The sequence below is a fragment of the Lissotriton helveticus genome, chromosome 1_2 (genome assembly GCF_964261635.1).
Source record: "Lissotriton helveticus chromosome 1_2, aLisHel1.1, whole genome shotgun sequence".
Lineage (NCBI taxonomy): Eukaryota > Metazoa > Chordata > Amphibia > Caudata > Salamandridae > Lissotriton > Lissotriton helveticus.
The window spans coordinates 338507355-338523521 of record NC_136058.1 but is presented as its reverse complement, the minus strand read 5'-3'; the positions used below and the strand labels follow the sequence as shown (position 1 = coordinate 338523521).

Genomic DNA, 16167 nt, shown 5'->3' with positions numbered 1-16167 from the left:
TTGAAATATTCAGAGCATATTATGAATTTCAGTTAACACATCAGTAAGCATTTTGTCCATCGGTGAATTCAACCTTTTTTCTCAATCGGAATAGGCAAGGATAATGACAGATATATTTTACAATGTTAGAAAGTACATCATTTTATTTAATTGTGTGAATAAAAGGAATAGCCTCCCCGTCGGGGAATTGAACCCCGGTCTCCCACGTGACAGGCGGGGAAACTGACCACTATACTAACGAGGACATATTGGCATCAGTTAAACAGTGCTCACCTCCTTGGGGTTAAGGCATACCCTCGATCAATTCACAGTATTGTAATAGGCAGATTTGCTGCTTTTGGTTAGGACAAGTCATCTTTTTTCCTAAATATTTCAATACAGAAATTCCTAGCCAAAAACAAATCAGTATTATCAAGAAATGATTTCATTGAAATAAATATCTATCTATCGATCTGTCTATCTAGCTATCTTTCTAACTATCAATATATATATTTATATATATATCTATATATCTATATAATCAGCTCACTTTACCATTTGCAGCTTATAACTATTAGCCACCAGGGGTCACTACTAACCAAAAGCAGTCATTCTACTTGTAAATTGTGCCAATCGAGTGGAACAGCAGCCTAGGATTCACCACTGCTTCATCTCATTTTCCAAGAGAATGCAGATGTAAAGTGTTTTTGATGGTACGCCTGTGCATATTGAAATATTCAGAGCATATTCTGAATTTCAGTTAAAACATCAGTAAGCATTTTGGCCATCAGTGAATTCAACCTTTTTTTCTCAATGGGAATAGGCAAGGATAATGACAGATATATTTTACAATGTTAGAAAGTACATCATTTAATTTAATTGTGTGAATAAAAGGAATCGCCTCCCTGTCGCGGAATTGAACCCCGGTCTCCCACGTGACAGGCGGGGATACTGACCACTATACTAACAAGGACTTATTGACATCAGTTAAACAGTGCTCACCTCCTTGGGGTTAAGGCATACCCTCGATCAATTCACAGTATTGTAATAGGCAGATTTGCTGCTTTTGGTTAGGACAAGTAATCTTTTTTCCTAAATACTACAATACAGAAATTCCTAGCCAAAAACAATCAGTTTTATCAAGAAATTATTTCATTGAAATAAATATCTATCTATCGATCTGTCTATCTGGCTATCTTTCTAACTATCAATATATATATTTATATATATATATATATCTATATAATCAGCTCACTTTACCATTTGCAGCTTATAACTATTAGCCACCAGGGGTCACTACTAACCAAAAGCAGTCATTCTACTTGTAAATTGTGCCAATCGAGTGGAACAGCAGCCTAGGATTCACCACTGCTTCATCTCATTTTCCAAGAGAATGCAGATGTAAAGTGTTTTTGATGGTACGCCTGTGCATATTGAAATATTCAGAGCATATTCTGAATTTCAGTTAAAACATCAGTAAGCATTTTGGCCATCAGTGAATTCAACCTTTTTTCTCAATCGGAATAGGCAAGGATAATGACAGATATATTTTACAATGTTAGAAAGTACATCATTTAATTTAATTGTGTGAATAAATGGAATCGCCTAACTGTCGGGGAATTGAACCCCGGTCTCCCATGTGACAGGCGGGGATACTGACCACTATACTAACGAGGACTTATTGACATCAGTTAAACAGTGCTCACCTCCTTGGGGTTAAGGCATACCCTCGATCAATTCACAGTATTGTAATAGGCAGATTTGCTGCTTTTCGTTAGGACAAGAAATCTTTTTTCCTAAATATTACAATACAGAAATTCCTAGCCAAAAACAATCAGTTTCATCAAGAAATTATTTCATTGAAATAAATATCTATCTATCGATCTGTCTATCTAGCTATCTTTCTAACTATCAATATATATATTTATATATATATATATCTATATAATCAGCTCACTTTACCATTTGCAGCTTATAACTATTAGCCACCAGGGGTCACTACTAACCAAAAGCAGTCATTCTACTTGTAAATTGTGCCAATCGAGTGGAACAGCAGCCTAGGATTCACCACTGCTTCATCTCATTTTCCAAGAGAATGCAGATGTAAAGTGTTTTTGATGGTACGCCTGTGCATATTGAAATATTCAGAGCATATTATGAATTTCAGTTAACACATCAGTAAGATTTTGGCCATCACTAAATTCAAACTTTTTTCTCAATCGGAATAGGCAAGGATAATGACAGATATATTTTACAATGTTAGAAAGTTCATCATTTTATTTAATTGTGTGAATAAAAGGAATCGCCTCCCCATCGGGGAATCAAAACCCGGTCTCCTGCGTGACAGGCGGGGATACTGACCACAATACTAACGAGGACTTATTGGCATCAGTTAAACAGTGCTCACCTCCTTGGGGTTAAGGCATACCCTCGATCAATTCACAGTATTGTAATAGGCAGATTTGCTGCTTTTGGTTAGGACAAGTCATCTTTTTTCCTAAATATTTCAATACAGAAATTCCTTGCCAAAAACAATCAGTATTATCAAGAAATTATTTCATTGAAATAAATATCTATCGATGTGTCTATCTAGCTATCTTTCTAACTATCAATATATATATTTATATACATATATATATATCTATATAATCAGCTCACTTTACCATTTGCAGCTTATAACTATTAGCCACCAGGGGTCACTACTAACTAAAAGCAGTCATTCTACTTGTAAATTGTGCCAATCGAGTGGAACAGCAGCCTAGGATTCACCACTGCTTCATCTCATTTTCCAAGAGAATGCAGATGTAAAGTGTTTTTGATGGTACGCCTGTGCATATTGAAATATTCAGAGCATATTATGAATTTCAGTTAACACATCAGTAAGCATTTTTTCCATCGGTGAATTCAACCTTTTTTCTCAATCGGAATAGGCAAGGATAATGACAGATATATTTTACAATGTTAGAAAGTACATCATTTTATTTAATTGTGTGAATAAAAGGAATAGCCTCCCCGTCGGGGAATTGAACCCCGGTCTACCACGTGACAGGCGGGGATACTGACCACTATACTAACGAGGACATATTGGCATCAGTTAAACAGTGCTCACCTCCTTGGGGTTAAGGCATACCCTCGATCAATTCACAGTATTGTAATAGGCAGATTTGCTGCTTTTGGTTAGGACAAGTCATCTTTTTTCCTAAATATTTCAATACAGAAATTCCTAGCCAAAAACAATCAGTATTATCAAGAAATTATTTCATTGAAATAAATATCTATCTATCGATCTGTCTATCTAGCTATCTTTCTAACTATCAATATATATATTTATATATATATGTATCTATATAATCAGCTCACTTTACCATTTGCAGCTTATAACTATTAGCCACCAGGGGTCACTACTAACCAAAAGCAGTCATTCTACTTGTAAATTGTGCCAATCGAGTGGAACAGCAGCCTAGGATTCACCACTGCTTCATCTCATTTTCCAAGAGAATGCAGATGTAAAGTGTTTTTGATGGTACGCCTGTGCATATTGAAATATTCAGAGCATATTCTGAATTTCAGTTAACACATCAGTAAGCATTTTGGCCATCAGTGAATTCAACCTTTTTTCTCAATCGGAATAGGCAAGGATAATGACAGATATATTTTACAATGTTAGAAAGTACATCATTTTATTTAATTGTGTGAATAAAAGGAATCGCCTCCCTGTCGGGCAATTGAACCCCGGTCTCCCGCGTGACAGGCGGGGATACTGACCACTATACTAACGAGGACTTATTGATATCAGTTAAACAGTGCTCACCTCCTTGGGGTTAAGGCATACCCTCGATCAATTCACAGTATTGTAATAGGCAGATGTGCTGCTTTTGGTTAGGACAAGTCATCTTTTTTCCTAAATATTTCAATACAGAAATTCCTAGCCAAAAACAATCAGTATTATCAAGAAATTATTTCATTGAAATAAATATCTATCTATCGATCTGTCTATCTAGCTATCTTTCTAACTATCAATATATATATTTATATATATATATATATCTATATAATCAGCTCACTTTACCATTTGCAGCTTATAACTATTAGCCACCAGGGGTCACTACTAACCAAAAGCAGTCATTCTACTTGTAAATTGTGCCAATCGAGTGGAACAGCAGCCTAGGATTCACCACTGCTTCATCTCATTTTCCAAGAGAATGCAGATGTAAAGTGTTTTTGATGGTACGCCTATGCATATTGAAATATTCAGAGCATATTATGAATTTCAGTTAACACATCAGTAAGCATTTTGTCCATCAGTGAATTCAACCTTTTTTCTCAATCGGAATAGGCAAGGATAATGACAGATATATTTTACAATGTTAGAAAGTTCATCATTTTATTTAATTGTGTGAATAAAAGGAATCGCCTCCCCATCGGGGAATCGAAACCCGGTCTCCCGCGTGACAGGCGGGGATACTGACCACTATACTAACGAGGACTTATTGGCATCAGTTAAACAGTGCTCACCTCCTTGGGGTTAAGGCATACCCTCGATCAATTCACAGTATTGTAATAGGCAGATTTGCTGCTTTTGGTTAGGACAAGTCATCTTTTTTCCTAAATATTTCAATACAGAAATTCCTTGCCAAAAACAATCAGTATTATCAAGAAATTATTTCATTGAAATAAATATCTATCTATCGATGTGTCTATCTAGCTATCTTTCTAACTATCAATATATATATTTATATATATATATATCTATATAATCAGCTCACTTTACCATTTGCAGCTTATAACTATTAGCCACCATGGGTCACTACTAACTAAAAGCAGTCATTCTACTTGTAAATTGTGCCAATCGAGTGGAACAGCAGCCTAGGATTCACCATTGCTTCATCTCATTTTCCAAGAGAATGCAGATGTAAAGTGTTTTTGATGGTACGCCTGTGCATATTGAAATATTCAGAGCATATTATGAATTTCAGTTAACACATCAGTAAGCATTTTGTCCATCGGTGAATTCAACCTTTTTTCTCAATCGGAATAGGCAAGGATAATGACAGATATATTTTACAATGTTAGAAAGTACATCATTTTATTTAATTGTGTGAATAAAAGGAATAGCCTCCCCGTCGGGGAATTGAACCCCGGTCTCCCACGTGACAGGCGGGGATACTGACCACTATACTAACGAGGACATATTGGCATCAGTTAAACAGTGCTCACCTCCTTGGGGTTAAGGCATACCCTCGATCAATTCACAGTATTGTAATAGGCAGATTTGCTGCTTTTGGTTAGGACAAGTCATCTTTTTTCCTAAATATTTCAATACAGAAATTCCTAGCCAAAAACAATCAGTATTATCAAGAAATGATTTCATTGAAATAAATATCTATCTATCGATCTGTCTATCTAGCTATCTTTCTAACTATCAATATATATATTTATATATATATATCTATATATCTATATAATCAGCTCACTTTACCATTTGCAGCTTATAACTATTAGCCACCAGGGGTCACTACTAACTAAAAGCAGTCATTCTACTTGTAAATTGTGCCAATCGAGTGGAACAGCAGCCTAGGATTCACCACTGCTTCATCTCATTTTCCAAGAGAATGCAGATGTAAAGTGTTTTTGATGGTACGCCTGTGCATATTGAAATATTCAGAGCATATTATGAATTTCAGTTAACACATCAGTAAGCATTTTGTCCATCGGTGAATTCAAACTTTTTTCTCAATCGGAATAGGCAAGGATAATGACAGATATATTTTACAATGTTAGAAAGTTCATCATTTTATTTAATTGTGTGAATAAAAGGAATCGCCTCCCCATCGGGGAATCGAAACCCGGTCTCCCGCGTGACAGGCGGGGATACTGACCACTATACTAACGAGGACTTATTGGCATCAGTTAAACAGTGCTCACCTCCTTGGGGTTAAGGCATACCCTCGATCAATTCACAGTATTGTAATAGGCAGATTTGCTGCTTTTGGTTAGGACAAGTCATCTTTTTTCCTAAATATTTCAATACAGAAATTCCTAGCCAAAAACAAATCAGTATTATCAAGAAATGATTTCATTGAAATAAATATCTATCTATCGATCTGTCTATCTAGCTATCTTTCTAACTATCAATATATATATTTATATATATATATCTATATATCTATATAATCAGCTCACTTTACCATTTGCAGCTTATAACTATTAGCCACCAGGGGTCACTACTAACCAAAAACAGTCATTCTACTTGTAAATTGTGCCAAACGAGTGGAACAGCAGCCTAGGATTCACCACTGCTTCATCTCATTTTCCAAGAGAATGCAGATGTAAAGTGTTTTTGATGGTACGCCTGTGCATATTGAAATATTCAGAGCATATTCTGAATTTCAGTTAAAACATCAGTAAGCATTTTGGCCATCAGTGAATTCAACCTTTTTTTCTCAATGGGAATAGGCAAGGATAATGACAGATATATTTTACAATGTTAGAAAGTACATCATTTAATTTAATTGTGTGAATAAAAGGAATCGCCTCCCTGTCGCGGAATTGAACCCCGGTCTCCCACGTGACAGGCGGGGATACTGACCACTATACTAACAAGGACTTATTGACATCAGTTAAACAGTGCTCACCTCCTTGGGGTTAAGGCATACCCTCGATCAATTCACAGTATTGTAATAGGCAGATTTGCTGCTTTTGGTTAGGACAAGTAATCTTTTTTCCTAAATACTACAATACAGAAATTCCTAGCCAAAAACAATCAGTTTTATCAAGAAATTATTTCATTGAAATAAATATCTATCTATCGATCTGTCTATCTGGCTATCTTTCTAACTATCAATATATATATTTATATATATCTATATATCTATATAATCAGCTCACTTTACCATTTGCAGCTTATAACTATTAGCCACCAGGGGTCACTACTAACCAAAAGCAGTCATTCTACTTGTAAATTGTGCCAATCGAGTGGAACAGCAGCCTAGGATTCACCACTGCTTCATCTCATTTTCCAAGAGAATGCAGATGTAAAGTGTTTTTGATGGTACGCCTGTGCATATTGAAATATTCAGAGCATATTCTGAATTTCAGTTAAAACATCAGTAAGCATTTTGGCCATCAGTGAATTCAACCTTTTTTCTCAATCGGAATAGGCAAGGATAATGACAGATATATTTTACAATGTTAGAAAGTACATCATTTAATTTAATTGTGTGAATAAATGGAATCGCCTAACTGTCGGGGAATTGAACCCCGGTCTCCCATGTGACAGGCGGGGATACTGACCACTATACTAACGAGGACTTATTGACATCAGTTAAACAGTGCTCACCTCCTTGGGGTTAAGGCATACCCTCGATCAATTCACAGTATTGTAATAGGCAGATTTGCTGCTTTTCGTTAGGACAAGAAATCTTTTTTCCTAAATATTACAATACAGAAATTCCTAGCCAAAAACAATCAGTTTCATCAAGAAATTATTTCATTGAAATAAATATCTATCTATCGATCTGTCTATCTAGCTATCTTTCTAACTATCAATATATATATTTATATATATATATATCTATATAATCAGCTCACTTTACCATTTGCAGCTTATAACTATTAGCCACCAGGGGTCACTACTAACCAAAAGCAGTCATTCTACTTGTAAATTGTGCCAATCGAGTGGAACAGCAGCCTAGGATTCACCACTGCTTCATCTCATTTTCCAAGAGAATGCAGATGTAAAGTGTTTTTGATGGTACGCCTGTGCATATTGAAATATTCAGAGCATATTCTGAATTTCAGTTAACACATCAGTAAGCATTTTGGCCATCAGTGAATTCAACCTTTTTTCTCAATCGGAATAGGCAAGGATAATGACAGATATATTTTACAATGTTAGAAAGTACATCATTTTATTTAATTGTGTGAATAAAAGGAATCGCCTCCCTGTCGGGCAATTGAACCCCGGTCTCCCGCGTGACAGGCGGGGATACTGACCACTATACTAACGAGGACTTATTGACATCAGTTAAACAGTGCTCACCTCCTTGGGGTTAAGGCATACCCTCGATCAATTCACAGTATTGTAATAGGCAGATGTGCTGCTTTTGGTTAGGACAAGTCATCTTTTTTCCTAAATATTTCAATACAGAAATTCCTAGCCAAAAACAATCAGTATTATCAAGAAATTATTTCATTGAAATAAATATCTATCTATCGATCTGTCTATCTAGCTATCTTTCTAACTATCAATATATATATTTATATATATATATATATCTATATAATCAGCTCACTTTACCATTTGCAGCTTATAACTATTAGCCACCAGGGGTCACTACTAACCAAAAGCAGTCATTCTACTTGTAAATTGTGCCAATCGAGTGGAACAGCAGCCTAGGATTCACCACTGCTTCATCTCATTTTCCAAGAGAATGCAGATGTAAAGTGTTTTTGATGGTACGCCTGTGCATATTGAAATATTCAGAGCATATTATGAATTTCAGTTAACACATCAGTAAGCATTTTGTCCATCAGTGAATTCAACCTTTTTTCTCAATCGGAATAGGCAAGGATAATGACAGATATATTTTACAATGTTAGAAAGTTCATCATTTTATTTAATTGTGTGAATAAAAGGAATCGCCTCCCCATCGGGGAATCGAAACCCGGTCTCCCGCGTGACAGGCGGGGATACTGACCACTATACTAACGAGGACTTATTGGCATCAGTTAAGCAGTGCTCACCTCCTTGGGGTTAAGGCATACCCTCGATCAATTCACAGTATTGTAATAGGCAGATTTGCTGCTTTTGGTTAGGACAAGTCATCTTTTTTCCTAAATATTTCAATACAGAAATTCCTTGCCAAAAACAATCAGTATTATCAAGAAATTATTTCATTGAAATAAATATCTATCTATCGATGTGTCTATCTAGCTATCTTTCTAACTATCAATATATATATTTATATATATATATATCTATATAATCAGCTCACTTTACCATTTGCAGCTTATAACTATTAGCCACCAGGGGTCACTACTAACTAAAAGCAGTCATTCTACTTGTAAATTGTGCCAATCGAGTGGAACAGCAGCCTAGGATTCACCATTGCTTTATCTCATTTTCCAAGAGAATGCAGATGTAAAGTGTTTTTGATGGTACGCCTGTGCATATTGAAATATTCAGAGCATATTATGAATTTCAGTTAACACATCAGTAAGCATTTTGTCCATCGGTGAATTCAACCTTTTTTCTCAATCGGAATAGGCAAGGATAATGACAGATATATTTTACAATGTTAGAAAGTACATCATTTTATTTAATTGTGTGAATAAAAGGAATAGCCTCCCCGTCGGGGAATTGAACCCCGGTCTACCACGTGACAGGCGGGGATACTGACCACTATACTAACGAGGACATATTGGCATCAGTTAAACAGTGCTCACCTCCTTGGGGTTAAGGCATACCCTCGATCAATTCACAGTATTGTAATAGGCAGATTTGCTGCTTTTGGTTAGGACAAGTCATCTTTTTTCCTAAATATTTCAATACAGAAATTCCTAGCCAAAAACAATCAGTATTATCAAGAAATTATTTCATTGAAATAAATATCTATCTATCGATCTGTCTATCTAGCTATCTTTCTAACTATCAATATATATATTTATATATATATATATCTATATAATCAGCTCACTTTACCATTTGCAGCTTATAACTATTAGCCACCAGGGGTCACTACTAACCAAAAGCAGTCATTCTACTTGTAAATTGTGCCAATCGAGTGGAACAGCATCCTAGGATTCACCACTGCTTCATCTCATTTTCCAAGAGAATGCAGATGTAAAGTGTTTTTGATGGTACGCCTGTGCATATTGAAATATTCAGAGCATATTCTGAATTTCAGTTAACACATCAGTAAGCATTTTGGCCATCAGTGAATTCAACCTTTTTTCTCAATCGGAATAGGCAAGGATAATGACAGATATATTTTACAATGTTAGAAAGTACATCATTTTATTTAATTGTGTGAATAAAAGGAATCGCCTCCCTGTCGGGCAATTGAACCCCGGTCTCCCGCGTGACAGGCGGGGATACTGACCACTATACTAACGAGGACTTATTGACATCAGTTAAACAGTGCTCACCTCCTTGGGGTTAAGGCATACCCTCGATCAATTCACAGTATTGTAATAGGCAGATGTGCTGCTTTTGGTTAGGACAAGTCATCTTTTTTCCTAAATATTTCAATACAGAAATTCCTAGCCAAAAACAATCAGTATTATCAAGAAATTATTTCATTGAAATAAATATCTATCTATCGATCTGTCTATCTAGCTATCTTTCTAACTATCAATATATATATTTATATATATATATATATCTATATAATCAGCTCACTTTACCATTTGCAGCTTATAACTATTAGCCACCAGGGGTCACTACTAACCAAAAGCAGTCATTCTACTTGTAAATTGTGCCAATCGAGTGGAACAGCAGCCTAGGATTCACCACTGCTTCATCTCATTTTCCAAGAGAATGCAGATGTAAAGTGTTTTTGATGGTACGCCTGTGCATATTGAAATATTCAGAGCATATTATGAATTTCAGTTAACACATCAGTAAGCATTTTGTCCATCAGTGAATTCAACCTTTTTTCTCAATCGGAATAGGCAAGGATAATGACAGATATATTTTACAATGTTAGAAAGTTCATCATTTTATTTAATTGTGTGAATAAAAGGAATCGCCTCCCCATCTGGGAATCGAAACCCGGTCTCCCGCGTGACAGGCGGGGATACTGACCACTATACTAACGAGGACTTATTGGCATCAGTTAAGCAGTGCTCACCTCCTTGGGGTTAAGGCATACCCTCGATCAATTCACAGTATTGTAATAGGCAGATTTGCTGCTTTTGGTTAGGACAAGTCATCTTTTTTCCTAAATATTTCAATACAGAAATTCCTTGCCAAAAACAATCAGTATTATCAAGAAATTATTTCATTGAAATAAATATCTATCTATCGATGTGTCTATCTAGCTATCTTTCTAACTATCAATATATATATTTATATATATATATATCTATATAATCAGCTCACTTTACCATTTGCAGCTTATAACTATTAGCCACCAGGGGTCACTACTAACTAAAAGCAGGCATTCTACTTGTAAATTGTGCCAATCGAGTGGAACAGCAGCCTAGGATTCACCATTGCTTTATCTCATTTTCCAAGAGAATGCAGATGTAAAGTGTTTTTGATGGTACGCCTGTGCATATTGAAATATTCAGAGCATATTATGAATTTCAGTTAACACATCAGTAAGCATTTTGTCCATCGGTGAATTCAACCTTTTTTCTCAATCGGAATAGGCAAGGATAATGACAGATATATTTTACAATGTTAGAAAGTACATCATTTTATTTAATTGTGTGAATAAAAGGAATAGCCTCCCCGTCGGGGAATTGAACCCCGGTCTCCCACGTGACAGGCGGGGATACTGACCACTATACTAACGAGGACATATTGGCATCAGTTAAACAGTGCTCACCTCCTTGGGGTTAAGGCATACCCTCGATCAATTCACAGTATTGTAATAGGCAGATTTGCTGCTTTTGGTTAGGACAAGTCATCTTTTTTCCTAAATATTTCAATACAGAAATTCCTAGCCAAAAACAATCAGTATTATCAAGAAATGATTTCATTGAAATAAATATCTATCTATCGATCTGTCTATCTAGCTATCTTTCTAACTATCAATATATATATTTATATATATATATCTATATATCTATATAATCAGCTCACTTTACCATTTGCAGCTTATAACTATTAGCCACCAGGGGTCACTACTAACCAAAAGCAGTCATTCTACTTGTAAATTGTGCCAATCGAGTGGAACAGCAGCCTAGGATTCACCACTGCTTCATCTCATTTTCCAAGAGAATGCAGATGTAAAGTGTTTTTGATGGTACGCCTGTGCATATTGAAATATTCAGAGCATATTCTGAATTTCAGTTAAAACATCAGTAAGCATTTTGGCCATCAGTGAATTCAACCTTTTTTTCTCAATCGGAATAGGCAAGGATAATGACAGATATATTTTACAATGTTAGAAAGTACATCATTTAATTTAATTGTGTGAATAAAAGGAATCGCCTCCCTGTCGGGGAATTGAACCCCGGTCTCCCACGTGACAGGCGGGGATACTGACCACTATACTAACAAGGACTTATTGACATCAGTTAAACAGTGCTCACCTCCTTGGGGTTAAGGCATACCCTCGATCAATTCACAGTATTGTAATAGGCAGATTTGCTGCTTTTGGTTAGGACAAGTAATCTTTTTTCCTAAATACTACAATACAGAAATTCCTAGCCAAAAACAATCAGTTTTATCAAGAAATTATTTCATTGAAATAAATATCTATCTATCGATCTGTCTATCTGGCTATCTTTCTATCTATCAATATATATATTTATATATATATATATATCTATATAATCAGCTCACTTTACCATTTGCAGCTTATAACTATTAGCCACCAGGGGTCACTACTAACCAAAAGCAGTCATTCTACTTGTAAATTGTGCCAATCGAGTGGAACAGCAGCCTAGGATTCACCACTGCTTCATCTCATTTTCCAAGAGAATGCAGATGTAAAGTGTTTTTGATGGTACGCCTGTGCATATTGAAATATTCAGAGCATATTATGAATTTCAGTTAACACATCAGTAAGCATTTTGTCCATCGGTGAATTCAACCTTTTTTCTCAATCGGAATAGGCAAGGATAATGACAGATATATTTTACAATGTTAAAAAGTACATCATTTTATTTAATTGTGTGAATAAAAGGAATCGCCTCCCCGTCGGGGAATTGAACCCCGGTCTCCCGCGTGACAGGCGGGGATACTGACCACTATACTAACGAGGACTTATTGGCATCAGTTAAACAGTGCTCACCTCCTTGGGGTTAAGGCATACCCTCGATCAATTCACAGTATTGTAATAGGCAGATTTGCTGCTTTTGGTTAGGACAAGTAATCTTTTTTCCTAAATATTACAATACAGAAATTCCTAGCCAAAAACAATCAGTTTTATCAAGAAATTATTTAATTGAAATAAATATCTATCTATCGATCTGTCTATCTGGGTATCTTTCTAACTATCAATATATATATTTATATATATATATATCTATATAATCAGCTCACTTTATCATTTGCAGTTTATAACTATTAGCCACCAGGGGTCACTACTAACCAAAAGCAGTCATTCTACTTGTAAATTGTGCCAATCGAGTGGAACAGCAGCCTAGGATTCACCTCTGCTTCATCTCATTTTCCAAGAGAATGCAGATGTAAAGTGTTTTTGATAGTACGCCTCTGCATATTGAAATATTCAGAGCATATTCTAAATTTCAGTTAACACATCAGTAAGCATTTTGGCCATCACTGAATTCAACCTTTTTTCTCAATCGGAATAGGCATGGATAATGACAGGTATATTTTACAATGTTAGAAAGTACATCATTTTATTTAATTGTGTGAATAAAAGGAATCGCCTCCCTGTCGGGGAATTGAACCCCGGTCTCCCGCGTGACAGGCGGGGATACTGACCACTATACTAACGAGGACTTATTGGCGTCAGTTAAACAGTGCTCACCTCCTTGGGGTTAAGGCATACCCTCGATCAATTCACAGTATTGTAATAGGCAGATTTGCTGCTTTTGGTTAGGACAAGTCATCTTTTTTCCTAAATATTTCAATACAGAAATTCCTTGCCAAAAACAATCAGTATTATAAAGAAATTATTTCATTGAAATAAATATCTATCTATCGATGTGTCTATCTAGCTATCTTTCTAACTATCAATATATATATTTATATATATATATCTATATAATCAGCTCACTTTACCATTTGCAGCTTATAACTATTAGCCACCAGGGGTCACTACTAACCAAAAGCAGTCATTTTACTTGTAAATTGTGCCAATCGAGTGGAACAGCAGCCTAGGATTCACCACTGCTTCATCTCATTTTCCAAGAGAATGCAGATGTAAAGTGTTTTTGATGGTACGCCTGTGCATATTGAAATATTCAGAGCATATTATGAATTTCAGTTAACACATCAGTAAGCATTTTGTCCATCAGTGAATTCAACCTTTTTTCTCAATCGGAATAGGCAAGGATAATGACAGATATATTTTACAATGTTAGAAAGTTCATCATTTTATTTAATTGTGTGAATAAAAGGAATCGCCTCCCCATCGGGGAATCGAAACCCGGTCTCCCGCGTGACAGGCGGGGATACTGACCACTATACTAACGAGGACTTATTGGCATCAGTTAAACAGTGCTCACCTCCTTGGGGTTAAGGCATACCCTCGATCAATTCACAGTATTGTAATAGGCAGATTTGCTGCTTTTGGTTAGGACAAGTCATCTTTTTTCCTAAATATTTCAATACAGAAATTCCTTGCCAAAAACAATCAGTATTATCAAGAAATTATTTCATTGAAATAAGTATCTATCTATCGATGTGTCTATCTAGCTATCTTTCTAACTATCAATATATATATTTATATATATATATATCTATATAATCAGCTCACTTTACCATTTGCAGCTTATAACTATTAGCCACCAGGGGTCACTACTAACTAAAAGCAGTCATTCTACTTGTAAATTGTGCCAATCGAGTGGAACAGCAGCCTAGGATTCACCACTGCTTCATCTCATTTTCCAAGAGAATGCAGATGTAAAGTGTTTTTGATGGTACGCCTGTGCATATTGAAATATTCAGAGCATATTATGAATTTCAGTTAACACATCAGTAAGCATTTTGTCCATCGGTGAATTCAACCTTTTTTCTCAATCGGAATAGGCAAGGATAATGACAGATATATTTTACAATGTTAGAAAGTACATTATTTTATTTAATTGTGTGAATAAAAGGAATAGCCTCCCCGTCTGGGAATTGAACCCCGGTCTCCCACGTGACAGGCGGGGATACTGACCACTATACTAACGAGGACATATTGGCATCAGTTAAACAGTGCTCACCTACTTGGGGTTAAGGCATACCCTCGATCAATTCACAGTATTGTAATAGGCAGATTTGCTGCTTTTGGTTAGGACAAGTCATCTTTTTTCCTAAATATTTCAATACAGAAATTCCTTGCCAAAAACAATCAGTATTATAAAGAAATTATTTCATTGAAATAAATATCTATCTATCGATGTGTCTATCTAGCTATCTTTCTAACTATCAATATATATATTTATATATATATATCTATATAATCAGCTCACTTTACCATTTGCAGCTTATAACTATTAGCCACCAGGGGTCACTACTAACCAAAAGCAGTCATTCTACTTGTAAATTGTGCCAATCGAGTGGAACAGCAGCCTAGGATTCACCACTGCTTCATCTCATTTTCCAAGAGAATGCAGATGTAAAGTGTTTTTGATGGTACGCCTGTGCATATTGAAATATTCAGAGCATATTATGAATTTCAGTTAACACATCAGTAAGCATTTTGTCCATCAGTGAATTCAACCTTTTTTCTCAATCGGAATAGGCAAGGATAATGACAGATATATTTTACAATGTTAGAAAGTTCATCATTTTATTTAATTGTGTGAATAAAAGGAATCGCCTCCCCATCGAGGAATCGAAACCCGGTCTCCCGCGTGACAGGCGGGGATACTGACCACTATACTAACGAGGACTTATTGGCATCAGTTAAACAGTGCTCACCTCCTTGGGGTTAAGGCATACCCTCGATCAATTCACAGTATTGTAATAGGCAGATTTGCTGCTTTTGGTTAGGACAAGTCATCTTTTTTCCTAAATATTTCAATACAGAAATTCCTTGCCAAAAACAATCAGTATTATCAAGAAATTATTTCATTGAAATAAGTATCTATCTATCGATGTGTCTATCTAGCTATCTTTCTAACTATCAATATATATATTTATATATATATATATCTATATAATCAGCTCACTTTACCATTTGCAGCTTATAACTATTAGCCACCAGGGGTCACTACTAACTAAAAGCAGTCATTCTACTTGTAAATTGTGCCAATCGAGTGGAACAGCAGCCTAGGATTCACCACTGCTTCATCTCATTTTCCAAGAGAATGCAGATGTAAAGTGTTTTTGATGGT

General features: G+C 35.7%; 5 non-coding genes across 5 annotated transcripts; all 5 read right to left on the bottom strand.

Moving 5' to 3' along the window:
- Nucleotides 1–5095: 5095 nt before the first annotated feature.
- On the bottom strand, nt 5096–5167 carry TRNAD-GUC (transfer RNA aspartic acid (anticodon GUC)). Its single transcript has one exon. It is a non-coding gene; the product is annotated as a tRNA-Asp (tRNA).
- Nucleotides 5168–11433: 6266 nt separating this feature from the next.
- Nucleotides 11434–11505, bottom strand: TRNAD-GUC (transfer RNA aspartic acid (anticodon GUC)). Its single transcript has one exon. It is a non-coding gene; the product is annotated as a tRNA-Asp (tRNA).
- Nucleotides 11506–12142: 637 nt separating this feature from the next.
- Nucleotides 12143–12214, bottom strand: TRNAD-GUC (transfer RNA aspartic acid (anticodon GUC)). The gene has a single exon. It is a non-coding gene; the product is annotated as a tRNA-Asp (tRNA).
- A 632-nt stretch (nt 12215–12846) lies between these two features.
- On the bottom strand, nt 12847–12918 carry TRNAD-GUC (transfer RNA aspartic acid (anticodon GUC)). Its single transcript has one exon. It is a non-coding gene; the product is annotated as a tRNA-Asp (tRNA).
- A 630-nt stretch (nt 12919–13548) lies between these two features.
- TRNAD-GUC (transfer RNA aspartic acid (anticodon GUC)) lies at nt 13549–13620 on the bottom strand. The gene has a single exon. It is a non-coding gene; the product is annotated as a tRNA-Asp (tRNA).
- Between the last annotated feature and the right edge of the window lie 2547 nt (nt 13621–16167).